This window comes from Antechinus flavipes, chromosome 1 (assembly GCF_016432865.1).
Source record: "Antechinus flavipes isolate AdamAnt ecotype Samford, QLD, Australia chromosome 1, AdamAnt_v2, whole genome shotgun sequence".
NCBI lineage: Eukaryota > Metazoa > Chordata > Mammalia > Dasyuromorphia > Dasyuridae > Antechinus > Antechinus flavipes.
In genome coordinates this window covers 22828503-22853583 of record NC_067398.1, presented here as the reverse complement: position 1 = coordinate 22853583, position 25081 = coordinate 22828503, and positions in this window count along the sequence as shown.

Sequence of the window (25081 nt, the reverse complement as noted above, 5' to 3'; positions counted from 1 at the left end):
GAAATATAGTAGTTATCCAAACCATGGAACAAGAAAGTGACAGGATAAGAAGGTAGAAATTACAAGGTTACGTTTATCCCAGGAAAAATGGAGTAGAGCAGTTTCCAGGGTGGCATTTGGAATCTGGGGGATTTAGATTTGATTTCTCCCTCTAACATTAAATACCCTGTGTGACCAAGGGCAAGAAATGGGACCTCTTTGAGTTTTAAGTTAGCCCCTCCACTCAAAATTGCAGTTGCAGTTCCTACCACTTAAAGTTATTGTCAGGCTCCAATATATAAAGGATTTGAAAGTATGAAAATTATTATCCATTTTATACTTTCCAAAGCAGACTCACTTCTATTGGGTGATCTGATTCTCACAACAGTCACATAAAGTAGACAGGACAGTTATTTTTTCTTTATTTTGACCAAACCCATGATTGTCAGAAGATTCCAGGGGAGAATTCATTCCCTTCTCTGCAGCATGGTCTTAGAGAGCAGTGTGGGGCACTGAATGGTTAAGTCATTTGCCCAGGCTCATATAGCCAATGTGAGTAAAAGACTGCACTTTAAAACCTGTTTTAGTGACTCCAAAGCTGGCTCCTCATCCAAACAGGTTGGGTTATTTCCACAGGGGTTATTTATTATCTGCCTTTGACAGGGAAATGGAGAGTCATGGAGGTTAATTGCCTTGTCCAAAGTTATACAGGTAACTAGTGTGAGAATCAGATTTTATCATTCTAAGCCTAGTACAATATTCTCTTTTTGCTACATAGAATAGAATTACAGAACCTTGGAATCTCTGAAATGGAAGGATTTCAAAAACCATCTTTCTAAATCATATTAGGGCAAAAATACTCTGCCACATACTTAATAAATAATCATTTAGTCTTTGTTTTAGGACCTTTAGTAAAGGAAAAATCACTACTTTCAGTGCACTTTGGGAAAGCTAGAATTGTGAGGAAGCAATTCTGCCCTCTCCCCTTTGTGTAATATAGATTTGGTCACTCCTCTGGTGGATGTTGCCAAGGAGATCAAAACACAGGAGAGAGATGTCTTCCAGTTTGGCCCACGATTTCCCAGCATCCCCCTTCTCATCTCCCTTAGAGAATTTTGTTCTGATATTGAAGCTGAAAATACTTCTGGGAGCAAGAAGCAGGAAGAGAGAAGGACATTAATGATGTGCTCATTAAGCCTTCTTAGGAAGTGGTTATAGTGTCAATGTCTAGTTTAAAATTGTTAATTGTCAATAAACGGCAGAACCTGTATGTTTTACTCCAAATCTAGTGATCTCTCCTACATGATGCTGTTAAGGAAATCTTGTTCCTCCGACTTTTTAAGGGCTTAATTTGTTCTTGTCCTCATATCTACAATGCTAGGTATTTGTATATGTGTCTATCCTCCCAATAGATAGGTAGGCCCTTGAGGAAAAGTAGCATGTCTTAAGTCTTTGATATTTCCTCCCAACAGAATAATCTAACATCTGTGATTCTCTAGATGTGAGAACTCTCAGTAAATTTAGTAGATAAAGCCTGAAGAACATAGAGATTAAGTGACATGCCCAAGGGTAGAATTTGTACTTATGCCCCTCTAATTAAATCAAGTTAACAAGTCTTTATCAAGCACCTATAGTATCTCAGGCACCATGCCAAATACTGGGGATACAAAGAAGGGCAAAAACAATCTCTGCCCTCAAGAAGCTCACAAACACTCCATTGTATCATGCTGCCTATTCCATCTGTCTTGTCTCTATCTCTGTCTCTCTTCAATTTTTTTCTCTCTCATTTATATCTTTTCACTTCTTCCCTCCCCCTCCTTCCATCTATCTTGATCTCTAATCTATTGCTATTCCATTTATATCTATATACTATAATATATGCATATATGTTCATATATATAGCATTTAGCATTTGTATAATATATGTATATAGGGAAAAAAGGAGAGAAGAGATAAGAAGGAAGGCAGAGAGAATGAGAGAGAGAGAGAGAGAGAGACAACTTAACACATGAATATTTGTAAAATTGAAATCTATGGTCATAGAGTTAGAACTGAAAACTGAAAACAAATACCTTCAATCTAGTTCTCTCACTTTGCAGATAAATAAACTGAGATCCAGAGTTGGGATATGTGACTTACAAGCATGTAAGAAGTGACAGAACTGACACCTGAACTCATGTCTTTTGACTCTGTGGTTGGCACTGTTACAAACAAGAAATTATTTTTAGAAAAAGGGAAATAACCGAAAGGGAAAGAGAGGAGTCTGAGAAACTAATAGGAGGTTGTTGCAACAGTCCAAAAGAGAGGTGCTAAGGTTTGAACTAGGGTAGTGGTCATGTTAGTGGCTATAAAGGAACATATTTAAAGCAAAACCAATAAAGAATTGTTATTATTGTTCTGACTCTAGTTTGTGAACAGTTTTTCCTACCTTTTGAGAGAATAAAAGTAAATGCCCTGTGATAATACTCCAACTGCCACACCTAAGTTATAGCTGCAAACCACTTAGAATGAGAGCATTGATTAACTCTACCAATTCATGTTAAACTATCACCCTGCTTGATGGTTTGTAAAAATAGAAATGTTAGCAATACCAAATAAACTTGGTTTTAAAATACTTCTGGGGAAATGAATATCCATATTTATGAATCTCAAATGCAAAATTCAAGTCTTTGGATTAAAAAATGAAAAATATCTATCTTTTTTGTCAATAAAGAGACTCTGTGTGTGTGTGTGTGTGTGTGTGTGTGTGTGTGTGTATGAAAATTGAAGTAAAATAAAATAAACTTAGCATTAGCATTTTGGAGAACCATTTTTCTCTTTTCTTAACCTTATACCCTCAAACCCAATTTTGAAGGTTGGAAAGACACAGTAAGCTCCAAATTGCCCATCCCATTATTCTAAATTTGGGCTGCTTAAAACACTGTGCATTAGGAAGATTTCTCCCATCCCACTAAAGCAAAAGAAGCTGAATATTACCGTCAGTCATGCTGGATTCAAAAAAGGTAGAAAAGGTGTATAGTTTGTAGAACTTGAGCAAACAGCATTACATGACTTGTTTGGAGTCACATAGCTAGTGTTTGAAGGCAGATTTGAACTTAGGTCTTCCTGATTGTGGCTCTACCCCACTGCACTATCTAGCTGCCAAATGGTAGACAAACATGTGCAAGAAATAAATAAATAAAAGCTTCTGGGGATTTCTTAAAAAGTTTTAAGAGTGGAAGAAAAAGTTTGAGGATTACCAAGAAATCCCCAAATAGTGTCACAAAGAGTTGAACATAATTGAAATGATGGAACGACAAGAAATCTACCAAATTCTTTGCCATACTAGAAATCAAATATCTTAGTTTTATTAGGAAATTAGTTTTGGTCTCATGGATCCTCTGAAAAAGTCTCAGTGATCCCTAGGAATCCCTGGATCACACTTTGAGAAACTGGAATTGGGCATAGGGAGATATCTGTGGAGTCAGAAAAATAAAGCAAAACAAAACTATGTCATCATCCCATCTCTGACTCATATATTGACTGGATGAGCTCTTCTCTAAGCCATGAGAAAAATTAATAACCTTCCATTATATTAACAACTAATTATTTATTTATTATCCACTTCCCCCTTCTTTTTCTGTTAAGGGCTTACTGCTAAAAAGATTAGAGTCTAAAAGGCAAGGCTGAGTGATAAGATTGTTTCTAGTCCTTAATGTACATGCTCACATGCTCAATAATTTCAGTCAAGACTTGACCCAGCTGGAAGACCTAATTTCTGTTTGGGATAACAAAATCATTCTGGGTGATCCTTTGCCTGGAGGAGGAACCTTCTGTCCTTGGTTCCTCTCCCTTAAAGTTTAGAGTTACTAGCTCATGAAAGAGAAAACTTACTAGAAGTTCAGATGGACATGACTTTTCCTTGTCCAGATGCCTTGAAGATGTTGAGGTGAATGATCAAGCCATGTTGTCAGCAGGAGGAGCTGAAGAAGCCCTCCTTCTCATTAAATGTCCACCAATGAAGGAGAATCTTCCCTTGTCAGAGAAATTTCCTTTCAGAAGAGATTTAGGGCTTTTCAGGGTCTTCCTATGATTATTGAGAAAAGCCACTCATCATCAATTTATTGATTTCTGGCTAGCTTAATTAATAAATTAATCATTAGTTATCCAGCATCTTTGTCTGACAATGTCTTAATTGGTCTCAGAGTTGGCAAATCCAAGGCCGACAGATTGCTGTTTGTGGCCTGAGCCATAGATTAAAATATAATTGAGAAATATTTATCAAAATAAATAAGAATACAATAAAACAAAGGTCATCTTAACGTATGACTTTCTAAACCAAAAAGGAGGCCTATAGGTATCTTTATGTGTGGGTGACTAGTTCATATGTGCCATGATGAGAGAGATAAAAATTAAATGACTTTCCCAGTACCATACAGTTGGCTAGATTTGAATTCAGTTCTTCCTGACTCCAGGATCAGAGCTCCACAAAACTATGGAATCACCCAGCAGCCATCAGTTTGGTGGTCATTCCATATTCCCTCATTTTTAAGTATTCTCACAACCTGATGATATTCTTTCTTATTCAGTCTGGTTGCATGTCACACAATACCAGTTTCCAAAAATAAAAGTTAGAGGTCCCCCATACAACAATGGAGATATGAAAGCATAATACCTAATATGATAAAAGAACTTAAAATGCTTTATTGAATTAAGCTAATTGGCAGCTCTGAGCAGGCTACCCTATGTTATTAATGGAAAATGACAGCAGAAGAGAAGATATGGAGGATATTATTGAGAAGTACAAGTAACAAAATGATTGAGCCTCTTTGCTAAAGAGAAAGCAAAATATACCACTTGTTTCCTTAATTTTCACACCATGTTAACAAGAAGGTCCTAATAACATTGAATAGATACAAATAAAATCCAGTCTCTCCCTCTAGAGGATAATAATGATTCTAATAGCTAATATTTGTTTAGTGCTTACTATGTGCTAGGTATAATGCTAGCTTTATCATTTGATCTTCACAACAATATTGAGAGGTAGATGCTATTCTTATCCCCATATTATAGTTGAGGAAACTGAGGCAAATAGGTGCTAAGTCCAGGGCTTCATAGCTTAGTAAGCATCAGAGCTTGCATTTGACCTCAGGTCTCATGACACCAGGCCCAGGGCTCTATGTATCGTACCACATAGCTGCTTCTTAAAGTTTAAGAAAGTAAAAATAATCAACAATACTCACATTTGTGAGAAAACACCTATCATACAACAAAAATTTCTTTCTCCCTCTCTCATTCTCTTCCTCCTTTCTTCCCTTCCTTCCTCCCTCCCTTTGCCCCTCCTTCACTCCCTCCCACACTCTCTCCTTTCCTCTTTCCCTCTCTCCCTCCCTTCCTCCTCCTCCTCCTCCTCCTCTTCTTCTTCTTCTTCTTCTTCTTCTTCTTCTTCTTCTTCTTCTTCTCTTCTTCTTCTTCTTCTTCTTCTTCTTCTTCTTCTTCTTCTCTCTCTCTCTCTCTCTCTCTCTCTCTCTCTCTCTCTCTCTCTCTCTCCTCTCTCTCTCTCTCTCTCTCTCTTTCTCTCTGCCTCCTTCCCTCCCCTTCTCCCTCCAACTCTATGCCCAATTTTGATTAACTGGAGAAAAGGCAGAATCACTTCTGAAAATATTTTTTTTAAACAAGGTAAAGCAACTTAGCATAGCTATCCTGGGAGCTGTGAATTCTAATCCCTGCTCTGCCACTAATTAGCTATGTGACTTTGGAAAAGACATTTAATCTCCTTGTCTCAGTTTCCTTAAATCTAAAGATAGAAACTTTCAGCAAGAATGATTTTTAATTATCCTCCTTCTTCCTTGCCTCCTTCCCTAACCCATCCACTGAGCCTAGTGAGTTGCATGACCGTAATAGGCACAAAATATATATTTGTTGAATGAATGACGAGGATTAAATCAGATGATCTCTGAGGTCCCTTTTGTTTGTGACACAATGCACAGAAGAATTCTCCTCTAGTCACGACTTTATTAAATCCTATTTATCAAATCAAATATACAATGAAATAATTGTTTTGCATATACTGGGATAAGTATGCACAAGTATACATTTGGATTTTAGATTCCAATCCACCCCCTACACACACAGCCATACCATTGCCCAAGCTTATTGACTTTAACTGAAAGTCATTAATTATAATAAAATGAAAGTTGGATCTTCCGTATTTCCCAGAAGAAATTTATCTGGCATAGTTCATCAGCATTATAAGGAGACCAATAGCAGTACCAATGAAAAGGAGATGGAAAACAAACAAACAAAAACTACATCAAGTTCTTACCATGTGTCAGGCAGTATACAAGCAAAAAATGTAGTCTTTTTCTTTAAAGAATTTATATTCTAGTTGGAGGAGACATCACATAATTATGAAATTAATTGGCTTTAGGTTGGAGAGAAAGGGGGAAAGTCTACATGATGAAGGATGATTGGTCTGGATCTTCTTCAAAATGAAAATTCAAGGATAAATTCACCATTGATTGATGGGAACTATCTGCAGGAGTAGAGGAAGAAGGCAACCCAACAAAGGCATGATGGTGGAAAAAAAGGTAGCTGAAAGACAAAGAATCAAGAGAGGAGTGGACATGTCCATCTCTAGCATTTTTGTTGCCCTAATTAATGAACAAAAATAAAAATGATAGTGAGAGATAACAGCCATACACATCCTCAAATCAACCATCTGTGTAAGAGGAAAAAAAGAATAAAAAGAAGCTCCTGGGGACACCATTGCATGTAGGGAAAAGTTCCAGAAGCTAGTTTGGTAATGGAGGGGACACCCAATGATACTGATGGACTCATAGCCAGGAAGGTATAGCCTGGAAAGACGAAGGAAGCTGGCCATTTGACACACTTACATTTTAGCACCTTCTAACTCCCAGTGACTTGGCACAAAACTGGGTCACGCAACTGTCCTTAAAACTATGGAAAAGGAACTAGGAAATAAAGAAAAAAAAGGCAGAGGGGATATTATTTATCAAATGAATGAATGGAAAAAAAGTATTATTATGTGTCAAGTTTTAAGCATACAAATATAAATGGAAGATAGTCCCTACCATGGATAATGTATTTACCTAGAAGTCAGACCAAATATTACCTCAGACACTTACTACCTGTAGAAGCTTTGGCAAGACACCTTCTCTAGCCTTTAGTTTTGTCATCTGTAAAATGGCAATAACATTTTTACTTGTTTCACAGACCAGTTGTAAGGATCAAATATATTTACATGTGAAGTGCTTTGCAAATTTTAAGGCACTATATAAATGCTAGTTGGTGTTACCCACAGGAATTTACCTTTTAACATGGGATGTAGCCTATATTAGAAAATAGCAATCAAGGAAAGTGTATGGCAAATAATGGGTATGGTGATAGATTAAGTCCCTGAGGGAATGGTTTTTAGAGGTCTGAGCAATAATCTGGAGGATGCAGTCAATAGATGGAAGGCAGAATGATGGCCTGGAAGTGCAAGGAAAAGAATTTCTATCTACTATATTGTTGAACAATTGTGTACAATAAGGCATAAACAAATCCAGGATTAACTGAAATTTACTCTGTCCCTAATATTATAGAATAATCATTTATTGGTTCATTATTATTGGGCTGGTTGCAATATAAACCCATAGTGCTATATGGCAATCATGAGAATCATATTCTTTTTTGAATAACTAAAATGCTGGTGACTCAAAGTCCATAGAAAGACACATGGTACTTATAAAGAAGTTGCAGCACATCCCCAGAGATAACTTACCTTTACAAAGTATAATTTGTGACATGTGTGTCCAGAAAGGAGATGGACTACTTTGATAGTAAGAACAAGGAATAAATAGACTCAGGAACAAAACCCAACAGAGTTGTGCCTGGACCCTTGGAATATTAAAAGATGCAGAAGGAGCTGTTCATTAGACATTTCCTCTAGAAAGAAATGAACAACTATGGCTCAGGAAGAGAAGGCTTGGATGCATTTCCATTTATTCACTGAGGTAGTCAAACAGTGATTAAACACCTACTACCTGCTGATCAATGAGATCACAGATCTTTCAAAGACAAGAGAGATATGTTTTTAAATAGCACCTGATTAAGGATTATACTTCTTTTAGCTTTTAATAACAGATTTTAGATGAATTTTAATTTTAATAAATATTTATTATACATTTCAAAGAGAAGCCTTGTGTTTGTTCCCTCAGAACAGTTCGTTAATTTATTACGCCTTTCAAATCAGTGAAAGCTTTAATTTATTTCTATTATGAGTAATTTCCCTTATAATTCTAGCATGATCATATATGCTGAGACTATCTTTTTTTAAGCCTCCAAAGCTCTTGGCATAAGCCATTACCGGAGTAATTATTTTACAGAGAAATGTGCAGAGTGTATAACTATGGCTTCTAACAGTTATACCTCCCACCTACTCCATTCCTACATCTTTGGCCATGCATGGAACAGAGTGGCTCATGTAAGGATGGAACCAGTGACCTTTTCTCATTATTATTTTCTTCCAAACACCTGAGCTAACCTTCTACAGACATACTGAAGTGATAGTGAGTATTGATTTTCTCTTTATGTTTCAATATGTATGTTCCTGGCTGGAATGGCTTTTGAGCAGGAGTGCAGGAGTCATTTCAAATTATACTCACACCCATTAAATGCTACACTATTGTAAACTGTTGAATGTGTCTTCTTAATGATAATACATTCTCATCTCCCTCTCCATATTCTACTCATTAGCACAAACGTGGGTGTGTATATATATATATATATATATATATATATACAATTCATTTAAAAGATTTAGACAACACCTGATAGAATATTCATGTTATCGTTAAGACATTTGCTGGTGATGTTTTTTACTATTGTCCCTTGTTTGTTTCCCTTCTCCCCATCAGATTGTCTCTTTTAATCCTTTTCTAGTATATCTATATTTTTCTCTTCTTTCTTCCTTCCCTTCATTAGGGTTTCCTAGTGGTACCTCCCATGCATTATTTAATCAAAAAGTGGACAATGATCTGCAATTTAATTCATCTATCACACTGGACAAGCGTAAAGAAATCATATCCAAAGTATCATTCTGCCATGAAACACTTCCTGATTTTGAGTCTAATAGCTGCACCTTACCAGACCACAAAGAGTTATTGTTGTTCTTGTTTTTAAATAAAGTATATTGTCCCTCAAGTCAAGAACACTGAGTTCATTTCCAAACTGTCTTCACTTAGCTCTGAGTTTACATTCTGTTCCAAACTCTGTCTTTACTTTAAGAGATTAATTTCTCAGGACTTTACCTATTTTGTTTGTTTTTTAATAAATGGATCAGATTCAGTGACTTAAGGTTGTTTCCAGCTCTGGAATCCTATAACTCTAACACTGCCTCTCATACTTGAGTGAATTTTTCTTCCTTTTTCTGCTCATCTCTCTCTAGCATATATATCTGATTCTTTGCCTGTCATTTCCCTTATATTCTTCCCAAAAGATAAATATTCAATGAATTCATTTATTTTAAAACCTTAATTTTTAATTTAAAAAACCTTAAAATTAATTGTAAAAACCTTCAAATTTTATAGTTCTTCTTTTAATCTTAAGAGTAGAGCATCTTATTTAATTTATTTAAATTATTTATTTTTAATAATTAAATTATTTTTATATATAAATTTATTTATATTTATAATTTATTATATAAATTTATAAATAAAATTAAATTATTTAATTTAAAATGAACCAAAATGGCCTTACTACTTATATACTCTGGTTTAAAAAAAAAAAAAGAAGGAAAAAACTTCTGTCTTGTACTGTCAGTTTAAAGGAGAGAGAAATTAACCTATTAACAGAACAGAATCCTTACAGAGCCCTATTCTGTTGCTCAGGCTAATGATTCCAGTACATAGTAATAATTACATTCTGTCTCTTGCCTTCATACCTTTGCTAATGCCTTTGTGTACACCTCTGGCACTCCAACAAGCTTCCGGAGACTAATGGGATGGCTCCCTGAGGAGGGAGTCATTGATTCTGCCTTTATAGAGTTTGGGGTTAGGATGGAATGAGATCCTTTGGCTTAAGTCTGAAAGAACTGAGAGATGGATGGAACTGAGAACAGACAACCTGAGTAGATGTGCACCATAGCCAAATGGAACGTCAGCCAGCAGAGGGCAGCATGCAGAGCAAAGCATGATGGAATGGAAATGAACTTCTTTCCCCTTGGCTTTGCAGGCAAATCGCTGCATATATCTTTTTTCTCTCTCTCTTTTTCTTTTTTCTTTAGATGGAGATTTTGTTTTATTTTGCCTTTTCTTCTTGTTTAGTTGTTGTTTTCTCCGAAAGCTTTCTATTTCTGTTACATGGATCATTTATTTATTTATTTTTTGGAACGGTATTTTTTGTTAAGCTTAATTCCCTTTAGATAAAGACCCCCCCCCCAATTCTTTTACTTTGATTGTAAATGCTCCCTAATTGTGCTAAGATTGTGCTAAGGAAGGGAGTAGGGGGAGCAGTTCTAAGGAGGTTTTATGTTTGACAGAATATATATAAGCTGAAATTTCACTCCTTGGCTGGTGGTCAAGGAGACCATTGGAGGACATATTTTATGAGCCATTTATTTTTTATGTTTCATAGTTAAAAGATCCAAGGGCAGAATTGCACCAGAATCTTGGACTTTCATTCCATTTGTCCCTTAGACCACAAAAATGTCTTTTATTTCTATTGGCTGTAGTCACTCACTGTGGATCCCTGCCTGGTAGTACCCTGAAGTTAGCCACAACCCCTCACCCCAGCAGAGCTAGGAGTATGTGGCTGGATGGAGATCTGAGAGGTTCTGATCTGTTAAATCACGAGAGCATCGGCAAGCAGTTGCTACAGGTAATACCTAGAAGTTGCATCTGGAATGCCATCCTTCTTATCTCTCCTTGCAGCCCTTAGCTCTATTCAAAATGCAGTCCAAATGCCACCTCCTACAGGAAGACCTTTCTGATTCCCCCAGGAATTAGTACTTCAACCACTGAAATTCTGCAGTATATACATGGTTGATCATTGTCCTTCATTCTTGAAGAAGACCAAAATAACATCACTATATGTGTGTGTGTGTGTTTTATATATACATATATATATATAATATTTATATATGTTTGTATGTATGTATGTCATAAAAAGTATCTGTATAATCATTGTTACATTCTTTGATAGCAGAAATGATTTTCATTTTTATCTCTTTATCCCTTGTAGAGAATTACAGAGTGGTCAGAGAGGCAACTTTATATTCTGGAATATCTAATTGTAAGAGTTACCAATTCTAGTAATACAAAGTTGGTCTATGGGAATTTATTCAAATTCTCTGAAGAAAATAGCAGCATCAACTTTCTGAAATGATATTTGGTTTGCTCTTAGTATTATCAATAATAATAATAATAGTCATCAGAATCATCGTCTTAATAAATAACCATCATTTATTTATTTTTCTAGGTAAAAAAGCAAAAGAAAAAAGATTTATTACAATCTCACAGAGAAAAGGCAGCTCCTAATGACAGCAGTGTTGGTATAGAAGTACCAACAATGGAACATTTATGAGGTTCTTTGAGTTTGCAAAGCACTTGACAAATATGGTTGAGCCTCCCAATAACCCTCTGAGGTGGGTGCTACATTTATCCTCATTTTATAGATGAGGAAACTGAGGTTCAGAAAGTTCAGTGATTTGTCCAGGATCACATAGCTAAGAAGTTTCTGTAGCAGGCTTTGAACATTGGATAAATCCACTGGATCATTTGATCCAGTAATCTGTTTGATAACAGCTTTAAAGAAATTTACGTTTGAGTTTGTCCTCAACTCCAAAGGTAGTTAAAATTGACATTTACATAATATGCTTGTTGTAGTTCAATTATTTTGGTCATGTCCAATTCTGCATGACCCGGGGTCTTATTGGCAAAGATACTGGAATGGTTTGCCATTTCCTTCTCCAGCTCATTGTACAGAAGAGGAAACTGAGACAAACAGGGTGAAATGGCTTGCTCAGGGTGACACAGTTAGGAAATAGCTGAGGTCAGATTCCAACTCGCCAAAAGGAATCTTCCCAACTCCACTCACTGTGTCACTTAGCTGCCCTAAAACAGTATATTAAAACTTGCTAAATGACATATATCTGAGTCTCATAATAACAATATGGAATAGTTGATGGAGCAATGAACTCAGAGTTGTAATGATTTCCATTCAAGTATTCCTTAAGCCAGGCTTTGTAATCCTGGACAAGTTACTTAACCTTAATTGGCCTCAGTTTACATACTTGTAAAATGAAGACATCAGACTTGATGATTTCTTAGATCTCTTCAGCCTAATTTGTGATCCAGTAAATTCTGTGAGATAGGTCCCATGAAAATTATTATTTCCTGGGGGCCAGTAGATGGTATAGAGCAGTGGACCTGGAATCTGGAGGACATGAGTTCAAATCCAGATTCATACACTTAAAACTCACAAGCTATATGATCCTGAACCAGTCCCTTAATCCCAATTGCCTTGCTAACTCCCCCCCCCAAAAAAATAGTAGAATCATTACTCCCCCACTTAGAGATAAAGAAATTGAGGATCCAAGAATGAAGTTCACGAAGATCTCGATTATCATAAAGGTATTTGAACCTATTTCCTCTATCTACTACATCAAGAAAGCTTCTCAAAGACAAACATTTGTGATCCTTTCTTAATGAACTTTATATTAAAGAAAACCACAATTTTCCCACAGGAGACCCCAGCAGGGACATTTATCTGGTGCCCATTTGTGAGTAGCACTGTTAGTCAACTCACTGTAAGCTTATTTCAGAGAAAAAAAAAGACTTTGAAAAAATATGGAATGCAGTCATGAAACCTTGACAATGTCTGAAGCAATCAATATTGTGCTTGTCCATAATACCTTTGGTTCCAAGGATACTGGGCTGATCTCTTTAATTTACTTCAGTAGGGAGGCTAATGGCTCCTGAGAACACTCAACAATAGCATCATAGTCCTTGTTTTGATGGATGGATTCTGCAGTCTGGGAGCTTCTTAAGCAAACCTCCTTTAGAACAAAGTCCCTGGGCACACAATTGTCCTTCCTCTCCAACATATACAAATAACAACAGCCTGACACTCAGTTTTGTGTCCATTGTGTACAATAATCAAATAGGGAATCACTGGAGATTCACAAAAGACTTAGCAAAGACCTGAGAGCTGACTTCAGGTATTCAAAGGGATGTTACATGGAAGAGGAATCAAATTTGCTTTGTTTGGCCCCAAAGAACAGAACTATGAGTGATATGTGTGTGTGTGTGTGTGTGTGTGTGTGTATGAATATATATATATATATTTCAATAGGGAAATTTGGGTTTGATATAAGGAAAACCTTCCTAATAATTGAGTTACCCTTACTTTGAATAGTGAATCAGGAGAGAGTCCTTCTTTACTTCAAATAAGTGTTGGGAAGGCTATTTGTCAGGGATACTTTATGGGGGAGCATCACTGGGACCACTTCAAACTCCAAGAAGGCTGATAAAAGGACTGGAGACTACACCCTCCAAATATCCCTTGAAATGTGAGTTTTGAACCTGTGGAAAATTTAGGGATGAGCATAATGCCTGCCTATTTAGATTTTTGAAATGATATCTTGTAGAAATATATTTAAATTTGTTGAGTTTGGTTTGGTTTGCCCTCATTAGCGGTCAAGATATGATTGGGTATGATATAGGGGCAATTCTTGATCAAACTTAATCATGTTACATCTCAGACTTAATTCACTCTGATTCAACTTCACAAGCATTTATTAAGATTCGAATGATTAAAAGAACAAATTTAAAAAAAAAAATTAAGCCTTGCCCTCAAGGAGCTTACCTTCAACAGAGGTCTCTTCCAATTCTGGGATTTGGGGTTTGACTGATGTGTTGTTGGAGGGGAAGGAAAAAAAAAACTGGGATGGTTTCCTTCCTCAGCTGATCCTGCCTACTAGCCACTCATCTGTCACAGTGTTTTGGGGATATTTGTGTATTTATGGGTTTGGTCAGAAGTTATAATAATAAATGATAATAGAGGCAGCTAAGTGGCACAGTGGATAGAGCACCAGCTCTGAAAGTCAGGAGGACCTGAGTTCAAAATCTGGCCTCAGATACTTAATACTTCTTAGCTGTGTGATGCTGGGCAAGTCACTTAATTTCACTTGCCTTGGCAAAATAAAATAAAATAAAATAATAAAAGATGAAATTCATTTATTCTTATGATATGGCCATTAAGTGAACCTGTCAATCTTCTTATTTCCTCTCTCCTTCAGGTACTCCACCTCAAATCCCCAGAATAAGTATAATTCACTAGCTTTAAAAAAAAAAAAAAAAGATGCGGTCATCTTTCAAAGCTCTGTTGAAGTATCACCATTTACATGAGGTTTTTCCTGATTCCCTCAGTTTCTAATTGTTAGACACTCCAGATGTCTTACTCTTTGTGAGGTTCAGGGTTTTCTTGGCAAAATATTGGAGTAGTTTGCCTTTTCCTTCTCCAGTTCATTTTATAGACAAAGAAACTGAGACAAAGAGTGACTTGTTCAGGGTCACACAACTAGTGTATCTGAGGCCCAATTTGAACCCAGGGAGATAGCTTCCTGGTTCCAAGCCCAAAGCTTTGTCCACTGAATTACCTAGCAGTCCCTCACTTTCTAGTGCCTTCCAAATCATTTGTGGTTTTGTATCCCAGCTGCCTCATAGATGTAGTAAGTGTTTAAGAGATATTTTTTGAAAGAGTGGACAGATGGATGGACGGCCATTTTGTCTCTCCCTCATCCCAGCAGACCCTGAATGTTGATAATAGCCAAGAAGTCCCATACAAACACTATCATGCAGCTGACTTGGCAGAAGTAGGGACTTTGACCTCCTCACAGAAAATTCCGTCTCGGTGGCAACTGGCAGTTAGCGAGAGGATGTCACAAGCTGGCTAAGAAGATCCGTTCCTGCTCTGACTGCTTAAGGAGGCAGGGACAGGGAATTGGGAGCTGGCAGTTCTTTGCTCAGAGCCCATAAAATGCCCCTCTTCAGATCCTGCCATTGACAGGAACTACAGAGTCAGCAAATCTAATTTCAGACTCCCTAGAAAATAAAAATAGGGCTCTGTAGTACAGCCAGAGGAAAGCTTTGGGGCTAATTCCAAAGACTTGGCAAGTGATGCTGTTTATTATGAGCTATGACTAGTCAAGCTTCTTGTATACAAATCCATCCAGGCAGTCCTTAAGAGGAAACTGTCACTCATTATTCTGACCTTCTTCTGCATTTTGGGCCACACAACTCCTCTTGCTTGGGAAATGCCAACAATGGAAGTTCACATGGGGCACTGGGATCCAATTAAAAAAGAACACTGACCTGGGGACAGGAAACCCAGGCTCCCCCATTCTTCTTAGCTCTGCTGTGTGACCTTTGGAAAACCCAAGGCTTTTTCCTTTTCTGTCCTAATTTTCATATCTGTTAAATAGGTGTGAATAGCATTTTAAGGATGAAAAAAGTCTTTTCCTATCAAATTCCCTCAGTGGTCTGCTATGTAAAAAACATTTGACAGACAAAAAAACTGAAGAATATGAAAGTGGGATAACCCATCCAACATCACATAGTGTTATCAGAGCCTAGATCAAAGTTTCAGACATTTACAAGCTGTGTGACTTTGGGCAAGCCACTTATTTTTCATCTGTAAAATGGGGCTAATAATAGACTCTACCTCTATTAAGTAAGGAAAAAAATTCTGTTAAGCATTTGGCAGTGTCTGAAGTATATTAGGTGCTTAATAGATGCCCATTCCCTTCTTTCACTACTAAGTTGAGGTATATTGTAAAGTCCTTCTTGCTTTAAAATTCTGTTGTTGTGTGTGATGCTGAGAATCTGAAACTCAAGAAATGTTGGAGTTGTCCCTTTTTCCCCCACAACCAATCAAACACTTATCAAATGTGTATTATTTGTCTGATCCTGTTCTTAGAACTAAGAATATAAATAAAATTCGCAAATAGTTCCTGTCTTCAAGGAACTTACATTCTAAAAAAGGAAATAACTTTTGCCTAAATGGATATTTACATCACACTTACAGAGTAGATGCAAGGAAAGCTTTCAGGGGAAGGCACTAATAATAATGGGAGTGAATCTAGAAGGAGGCCAGTGATCCTAAAAGAGAGAGGGGAAGAAGGAAAAATCATCAGGCTATGCCTTTATAAACTGGAACAGGTCCATGCAAAGTACAAGAGGAAGATGAGGTCCATCAATCAATCAATCTGCACTTTTAATCACTACCTCTGTCTCAAACACCAGTTAAGAGTTAGAGTTAGAAGAAGAAAACCTAAATAGTCTCGTTCTTAGATGGGAAGAGTACTCTTAAAAAGAGAGAAAAGGTCAACAATCATCTGGATTTCCAATAATACTCAAAATCCTAGGGCACAGTGGAGACACTTAAAATCGAAGATTTGTAACTGAAAGGGATCTTGGACGTTATCCACTCTTCTCATTTTACAGATGAGTAAACAGAATCTTTGAAAGCTGGTTTCACATTAGCTACAGATAGCATATGTCAGAGTCAGGATCGGAATCCTTTCCCTTAGATTCCACATCTCACCCTTTCCCTCTTGGGTCCCACTAAAAAGATCTTTAAAATCATTTAGTCTAATCATTTCATTTTGTAGAAAGGAATCAGAACCCCTCAGAAAGGAAAACACCTTTTCTGAAGTCACAAGACACTAAGTACCTGAGCCAAAATTGTGGCTCAGGTTTTTAATACACTGCCTTTGCGCACAACATGTATACATACAACTTTCATTCTCTTCACTGGAAAATCTGATGAGGGAACCAAAGAGAAAAACTTATCTGACTTCCTACTGGTAGGGTTGTCTGTGTCAATGTCAGTGTCTGTATCCATTATAAATATTTCTGTCACTTTAGGGCACAGGCCTTCTCCAGGAACAGCAACTATTTTGAATTTGAAGGCCAAGCAGACCCCCTTCCTTCCTTCCACACCATACTACACATACTCCCCACCCAAACATACACACACCATATCACAAACATAACACACACACATATATCGTGTGCGTGCGCACACACACACACACACACACACACACACACACACACACACATTCCCCACAGCTTTCTCATGTCCCTGGGTTAGGGGGGGAGAAAGTTGAAGGTAAAAAAATCTGAGGAAAATCCACAATAACAGAATAAGAAGGTGGTAACTATGGCCAAGAAAACAAAATATCAGCCCTAGATGTTGAATAGTTAATGAAATTTGAGAAAAAGCCTGTGGAAATGGGGTCAGTTAGGGAAGAACAATAAAGAGAAAGCAAAGGCAAAGACAAATGTAGGGTATTTTTATTAAGTAGGGATTAGGACCATCCATTACAATGAAAGGGATCATTTGGGTTGGGCTTTATGATTTTCAGAGTAATTTTTTGCCTCATTTGATCCTTAAAATAATTTTAGAAGAGCAGCTACATTACTTACAGGAGTCACTAGGTTAGTGGTTAGTACAGTGGTTAAAGTAGTGGGCCTGGAGTCCCAAAGATTCCTCATGAGTTCAAATCTGAGCTCAGACATTTAGCAACTGCGTGTTTCTGGACAATTCATTTCACTCTATTTGCTTCAGTTCTTTATTATAAAATGGATAAGCGAGTGGCAAACTATTCCAGTATCTTTGCCAGGAAAACCCTAAATGGTCATGAAAAGTCAGACAGGAAAAATGATTGAACTGTTCATATTCATCATTGTTTGTCCATTCTTGAAAAGGACCATGACATCAAGGAGGTGATGCCATGACATGTTATACATACCCATTTTCTGAATGATTGCACAGCTAGTAAATGCCAGAAGTAAATCCCAGAATGTCACTTCTATGCTCTGCCAAACCCAGTCCTTCATCTGTTATACCTCACTAATGCTATAAATACATATTTTAAGAATTCTTTTTTTAGTCTATAATGAGCAGGACAACTAGAAATTTAGATTTTGGGGCAGCTAATTGCAACAATGGCTAGAGTGTTGGACCTAGAGTCAAATCCAGTCTCAGAAACAAGGGAAATTGTTTCCTTATTATATTAATAACAAATTATTAAATTAGGATTAAAATTTTCTCTTGGAAATTGTTTTTTATTATATTAATGATAAATTATTAAATTAGAGTTAAGGTTTTTTCTCTTGGAAATTATTTTTCTATTTTATTACTAACAAATTATTCAATTAGGATTAAGGTTTTTTTTCTCTTTATAGCCCTGGTAGGTCATTCAGCCAGGTTCTGAAGAATATGGCTGATAAATAAGATTGCACTTTTTTGTTGTTGTTCCTTGTTTTTTTTTTTTTTTTTTTTTTGTTTGTTTGTTTTTTTTTGGCAAGGCAATTGAGGTTAAGTGACTTCTTTAGGGTCACACAGCTAGTAAGTGATAAAAGTATGAGGCTAGATTTGAATTTAGTATTCCTGAATTCAAATAAGATATCTCTAATCTTTAGGAACATGTTCCTCTAATCTTGGCCAGGATCCTTGGTTAGGGGGGAACCAGGAGACCTTACTTTTGTTTAGAGTACAAACAGAATCTAATCTAGGTGAATTCCTGCCCCAAAGCAATGCACCCAAGCCCTCCAACCCACCATCAGAATTTAGAGTAACCCAACTCCTGAAGGAGAAACCAATCAGAGTGATCAAGATGGAGATGGATTCCTTTATCCAGATTACTGGAGGTGGCTGAGTTCCTGAACAAACCACTTTCTCAGCAGGAGGAGCTGAGCACTTATTTTGCTCATCTTTTCATTAACTGTTCAGCAAACAGCACTGAGTCATCTGTCAGGAGCACTCCCTTTTCTAAAGGTATTTAAAGTATTCAGTATCTTGTCTTTGGTCATGGAGAGAAACCATCAATTATCAATTTATTGATTATTGCCAAGTCTAATTAATAAATTAATTATTAATTACCCAGAAACTGTTTCTCAGATTTTTCATTCATCACAAATACTTAATTGAAAGACTCTGGTCAAGTTACCACCTTTGTTTGCCTCTATTTTTTCATCTGTAAAATGGGGATGCCAATAACATTTATCCTTTAAGCCTCTTGTAAGTATCACATGGCATAAAAATTGTAGAATGTTTAGCACAGTACCTTACACAAAACAAGTGCTATATGTTAGTTATTATTATTATTATTATTAAGGTCAGAAACTTCTCTGGGTTTGATTTCATGATAAAAGAGAAAAACAGAGATCAGCCCATCAAATAGACCCAAATCATACTTTTTTTTCTTCCCAGCTAAAAGCCATGGATTGTAATTAAACAATAAGCTCTCCATACCTGTACAAAACATCAATATTCCATGTTTCAATTTCCTAAATAGCAGTGGAGATCTGCCTTTCCTTTCCGTGGCATCGATTATTCTGTTCCACATTGTTCCTTCCAAAACTTGCTGCTTTTGATCTGTGTTTCTCATATTCTTTTCCACTGCCACAGGCGTGTAATAATTTTCAATCCAGTGTCTCAGTGGTATGTTCTCTCCCATCTCAATTAAGGATGAATGCGACTGTGATCGCCATCCATGAATAATCAGGCCAATCTTTGGGGGAAGGCTGTTATAGCTCACCTTTTATTTCTGATGTCAATAAGAGCACCTCTCTGCGTTAAGTACCTAGGGGAAATATAAGTTCCTTAAGGACAGAAATTCTTTTTATTGTTATTAGTATGACTTTGTCCAGTCCCTAACACAGAACCATGACCCTGAAAACTAAATACATGATGCTTGCTTGCTTATCTGATTGCTCAGATGTGTAGGAGAGTCCCTGTTGCATAATGAATGGAGTAATATGTCATTGCCTTGAAGACCTGGGTTCAAATACCGCCTCTGACACTAGCTAGCTATATGACCCTGGACAAATCATGTAATATTCTTGAAGTTCAATGTCTGAACATGGTTTCCAGGGCAGCTCACATTAATTTAGTATTTCAGAATTTGTAAAAAATACTTTGTGTATTTCATATAAGCTTCAAAAGAACTGTGTGAAAAAGGTGATTTATTTCCCTCATTTTTATTGATGAAGAAATTGAGAGGTTAAATGAGTCATCCAGTTATATAGACAAACAAAAGTTGGGAGTAGAATTTGAGCTCAGACCTTCTTGCCTCTTTCTGGGTTCCACTTAGCTAATTATAAATCTAAGAGTTTTTGATCTAGGAAGAATAGGCTACTAACAAGGCCATCCCATCATTTTAAACTTTATACAGTCACTTAGCACTACCAACAGAAAAAAATATCTTCCAAACTGTATATCTAAAGCTTTTTTATCAAGTAATAGAAAAAAGCTATTTTAAAGTCTACAGTCTAGACAGTCAAAGTCAGTCATCTATTTTACGTGAGGCTGAGAAGGAATAGAGACAGCATATCCAGAACTGGGAAGTTTATGGAAGAGTAGGCTGATGAAAAACTTTTGAACTTTATTTTTATTGTTTTAGTTTCTGTTTCTAACGTAAAGATCTGTGGTTTTTGTGTGTGTAGTGGAGTATATGAGTTTTCAGGTGCTATTAGTAATAATGATAGGTTTGCAAAGTGCTTTAGAAATATTACCTCATTTGCTTGCTTTTTTTCTTTCTCTTTTTTTTTCTTTTTTGATCTGATTTTTCTTGTGCAGTATGATAAATATGGAAATATATTTAGAAGAACTGCACCTATATTGGATTGGTTGCTGTCTTGGGGAGGGAAGTAAGGGAGGGAGAAAAATTTGGAACATAAGGTTTTGCAAGGGTGAATGTTGAAAACTATCTTTGCATGTCTTTTGAAAATAAAAAAGCTATTAATAAAAATAAAAAAGATTACTAGATTAAAAAAAAAGAGAAATGTTAACTCATTTGCTCCTCACAACAACCTGGGAGGTAGGTACTATTATTACAACCATTTTGCACAGGGTAACACAGCTGTGTAATGTCCTCTGAGATAGGAATCTAATTCAGATTTTTCTGTCTCCCAGAGGACTGTGTTCTCTTGATTACTTTAGAGATAAACAGATAAACCACTTTTCTGTATTCCTGAGCACCCATCACCATTTGGTCTATTACTGTGAATATTCTCAGAAATTACAAAATTACAAAAAAAAAATCTAATTGGCTCAATTTCAGCAAACCAGGAAAATAATTTCTCTATCTCTAAATAGATATTTCTATCATCTACATAGAAGATAGAATTATCTCCCAACTTTTCTTTCTATCGTAAACCACAAGCTTACAGATTTAGACAAAAAAATATGTGTGGAAAGAGAGGTAATTTAACAACACCAATGAGTAAGGCAATGAGTCAGTATTAGAATAAGGGGTCAAGGGGAGAGATTGATGTGCTTGTCCCTGAGAAATATTGCTAGTACCCTGTTCACATAATTACACCCACAGACAGCTACAGAAGAACAAAAATTTACAAGAGCATTGTACTCTTCAGAAAATTCAATTTTCTTGAATTTTTCTAAACCTGAAGAACCAGACTAAATTTACTCCAAGAATTACTTTTAAGTCCCCTGTGAAAGATACTGAGCCATTACTTCTGTTTAGCAGTAGGCTTAAGCTTGCTCCAGAGGGTCTTAAGCCACAAAATTTCCCTGCAGGCTGTACCATGTGAAAAACAACATAGCAGCCTTGGATCTTCCAAAAGGACTGCTCAGGAGAATGACTCAGCAGCCATCCAGACCTACTCCAAGAAAGCAAGGCTCATATTCTCCCAATTAAAAGGTGCCTGAGAGATCATCTGGTCCAATTTGTGCCTGCCTGAGAATCCCCTCTGTAATCTCCAACTCTGATGAATGGCATTGCTCTCAAGAACTCAGAGCTGCCTCCAGGGCATGAGACATGGCTAGACATGCCCTGATATTGCAATCATAAGTAACCCTGCACTTTATTTTTTGGCTCTTACTCATACTTAGAATGCTCTCCCTCTTCACCTCTGTCTAACTTATTTCCCTGGCTTCTTTCTTTCAGGTCTCAATTGAAATTCCACCTGCTGCAGGATGCTGTTCCCAGTGCCCCCAGATGCCAACACCTTCCCTTGTCTGATTGCCTTCCATCTCCTATATAAACATCTTATATGTAATTAGTTTTTATATGTTGTCTTTGACATTGGAATGTAAACTCCTTGACAGCATTCTCTCTTTCTCTTCCTCCCTCTCCCTCTCCTCCCTCTTTTTCTCCCTCTCCCTCTCCTTTTTCCTTTCTCTCCCCCCTTCCCTTTCTCTCTCTCTCTCCCCTTCTCTCTTTTCTCCTCTCTCCCTCTCCCTCTGTTTTTCTCACTCCCTCTCCCTTTCTCTTTTTCCCTCTCTCCCGCTTCCTCTTCCTTTTCTCCTCTCCCTTTTCCACTTTCCCTCTCTCCCTCTCCCTATTCTTCTCCCTCTCTCCCTCTCCTCTTCTTCCTTTCCCTCTCTCTCTCTCTCTTCCTCTTCCTCTCCCCCTCCCTTCCACCTCACCTCTCTTTCAGCACAGTGCCTGGCACATAGTAAGTACTTAGAAAATCCTTTTTGAATGTCTGACTGATGCTTGTGACTTTAAACTTCGTGTGTGTTGCTAAATAGGACTTCAAAATTGTTCTGAAGAATTTGATTTCACAAAAACAAAAACAAAACACTTTTTTAGGGGAATGATTGACTGTTGCTGACATTTTAGCTCCTACCTATTATTCCAAATCCTGACATTCAATCAGTTCACTGAGCTCCATTTTATCCTTGGCAAATTCCTCTTTAAAATAAGACATTGTAAATAAGAGGAAGGAATGTAAATTCATGACAAGAGTTTGGATTTAGGAGTTGGGAGATCTAGTTTGAAGTTCTGGCTTTACCACTAATTACTTGTGTGATTAGTTGTCTAGGCTTCAGGTTCTAGACTCTCTAGCTGGAAAAAAAAAAAAAAACTACTTTAAAGTACATTTAGTCTGACCATCTAATAGCTCTTTCTTCTAAATATCCTATCCAGTTTTTTTATACTGGAATTCTGGGAAGAGAGAGGGTGGGACTTAGTGGGATGCAGCATCTGGGCATTCAATAATCATATTTCTTATTTAGTGAATACATCCTTCGTTCGCTCTCCTAGTCAGGCAACTCCATTTTCTTTTACGAATTCTAGAAGTATTACAGAGGGGATGAGATATGTTTCCTCATGTCACTGGCTTGAGCCTCCATTCCAGCAATGATTTCTACATTGTTTGCTCCCCATGACTCACATCCCAGTTCCACCTAAACATCTAACATTTATTAGTTTACAAAGAGATATTTACTTTAAGGAAATAATGATAACGCAAATCAAACATGTCTTCCCAAAGCACAGTTTCCTTTCCAGCACATCAATTTCAGGGCAGAATGTGGTTTAGACTTATCACAGTTGATTTTTGCATAGCATTGGTCTCATCAAATTCATGTCCAAGATAGTATTATAGCTGATATTATCACAGGTATCCCTGGGTTGGGTTTCAGACATCACTTCAGTCTCCTTGGGACATTGATGCTAAATTGGCTGCAAAATGTCTCATAAACCAGACTTTCAGTCTTTTTTATGGCTCAGTTTTCTAACTATTTGGAAATCATAAGGTTCTAGCCTCCAGATTTGTCTCTTTCCCTTAAAATAGAAGATTAAATACTGAGCTGAGCAAAAGTTTAAAAGTATTTTCATGATTACCTATCAGCCTTGGAGGAAGGGGGCCCAAGGCTTTCCCCTTTTAAAACTAGGTTAATGTGGAACAAAATAAGAGTAGTGATCTACTAAGATAAAGTGAGGAAGGATAAATAAAGTCTTTTGAAAAGTAGGTGACATATTCAACATGTATAGGACTGCTTGCCATCTGAGGGAGGGGGTGAAGGGAGAGAGGGGAAAAGTAGAAACGGAAGTAAGTGCAAGGGATAATGTTGTAAAAAAAAATTACCCAGGCATGGGTTCTGTCAATAAAAAGTTATAATTAAAAACAATAAATAAAAAAAAAGAAAAAAGTTTCCTAGTTTATTTTTTCCATTGACAGCCAACCAAAGAAACTATTGTCTACCACATGCTGAGCAGATTCGAGATTGTTAAATAGAGTGGTTAAATGTAATCACCTGTTCCAAAATGTCTCCAAGGCCTTTCATCGTGCATTATCCCAAATCTCAGAAGCTGGCTCCCCAGTCTCTTTGACATGGAAAGTGACATCCCGTAACATACATGTTAATTTCCCACTTCATTCATGATTTACTTTTAATTACCTCTTCAAATCTTACAGAAGACTTTCCCTCAGGATGATTCTGTGATATCGATGGTGTGAATATACAACCTCACTCATGAGAAGGCATTGGAAATCCCATCATCTCCCATCTTCATCAACCAAGAATCATGCCGCCCGTGTTCCTGGGTCTCTGGAGACTGAACATTGCAAATGCTTTGCTCTGCACTGAGCAAATACTATCTTCTCACAACTAATACACCCAGCCAGAAACCCTGTGGAGACGTGTTTCTCTGGGGAAGTAAAACTGACAGTAGGAAGAAGAGCTAGCAAATAAAAACATCCTCAGTACTTAGGCTAAAGTCCTGCCCAGACTTATTGCTCTGTAAATGGTGCTAGCTGCTTCTATCAGCGCTACTATAGAAAAATAACAAATATTGAGAAGCCACCAAAAAGAATTCCGCTCATCATCATAACAAGGATTTGTGGTACAACAAAAGCAATCATAACATTCACAGTGTTAGCATAGTAATATCACTTTGTGTATATATGGCATATATAATATTATTCTGCTCATTTAGTGCTACTTTTTCAGTGACACAAATATTTTATTGTGTTTTAGGGAATGAGACTATTTTAATCATTTTAGATTCTAAATGATTCAGATTAATCCCAAGTCAATAAACCTTTATCAAGCATCTCCTTTATGCTTGGGTTGTGTGAAACTCTGTGGACTTTATACCAAAAATAAACACTCTGGCCATGTAGACATATATTATATGGGGTGGGTATAAGAGGGCAGGCAATAGGAAAAACTGATTATCTATCTATCTATCTATCTATCTATCTAGTTATCTATCTCTAGATATATACATATATAGAAAGAGAGATCAATAGATATAGATATATAAATACATATATTCATATATACACATATATAACTA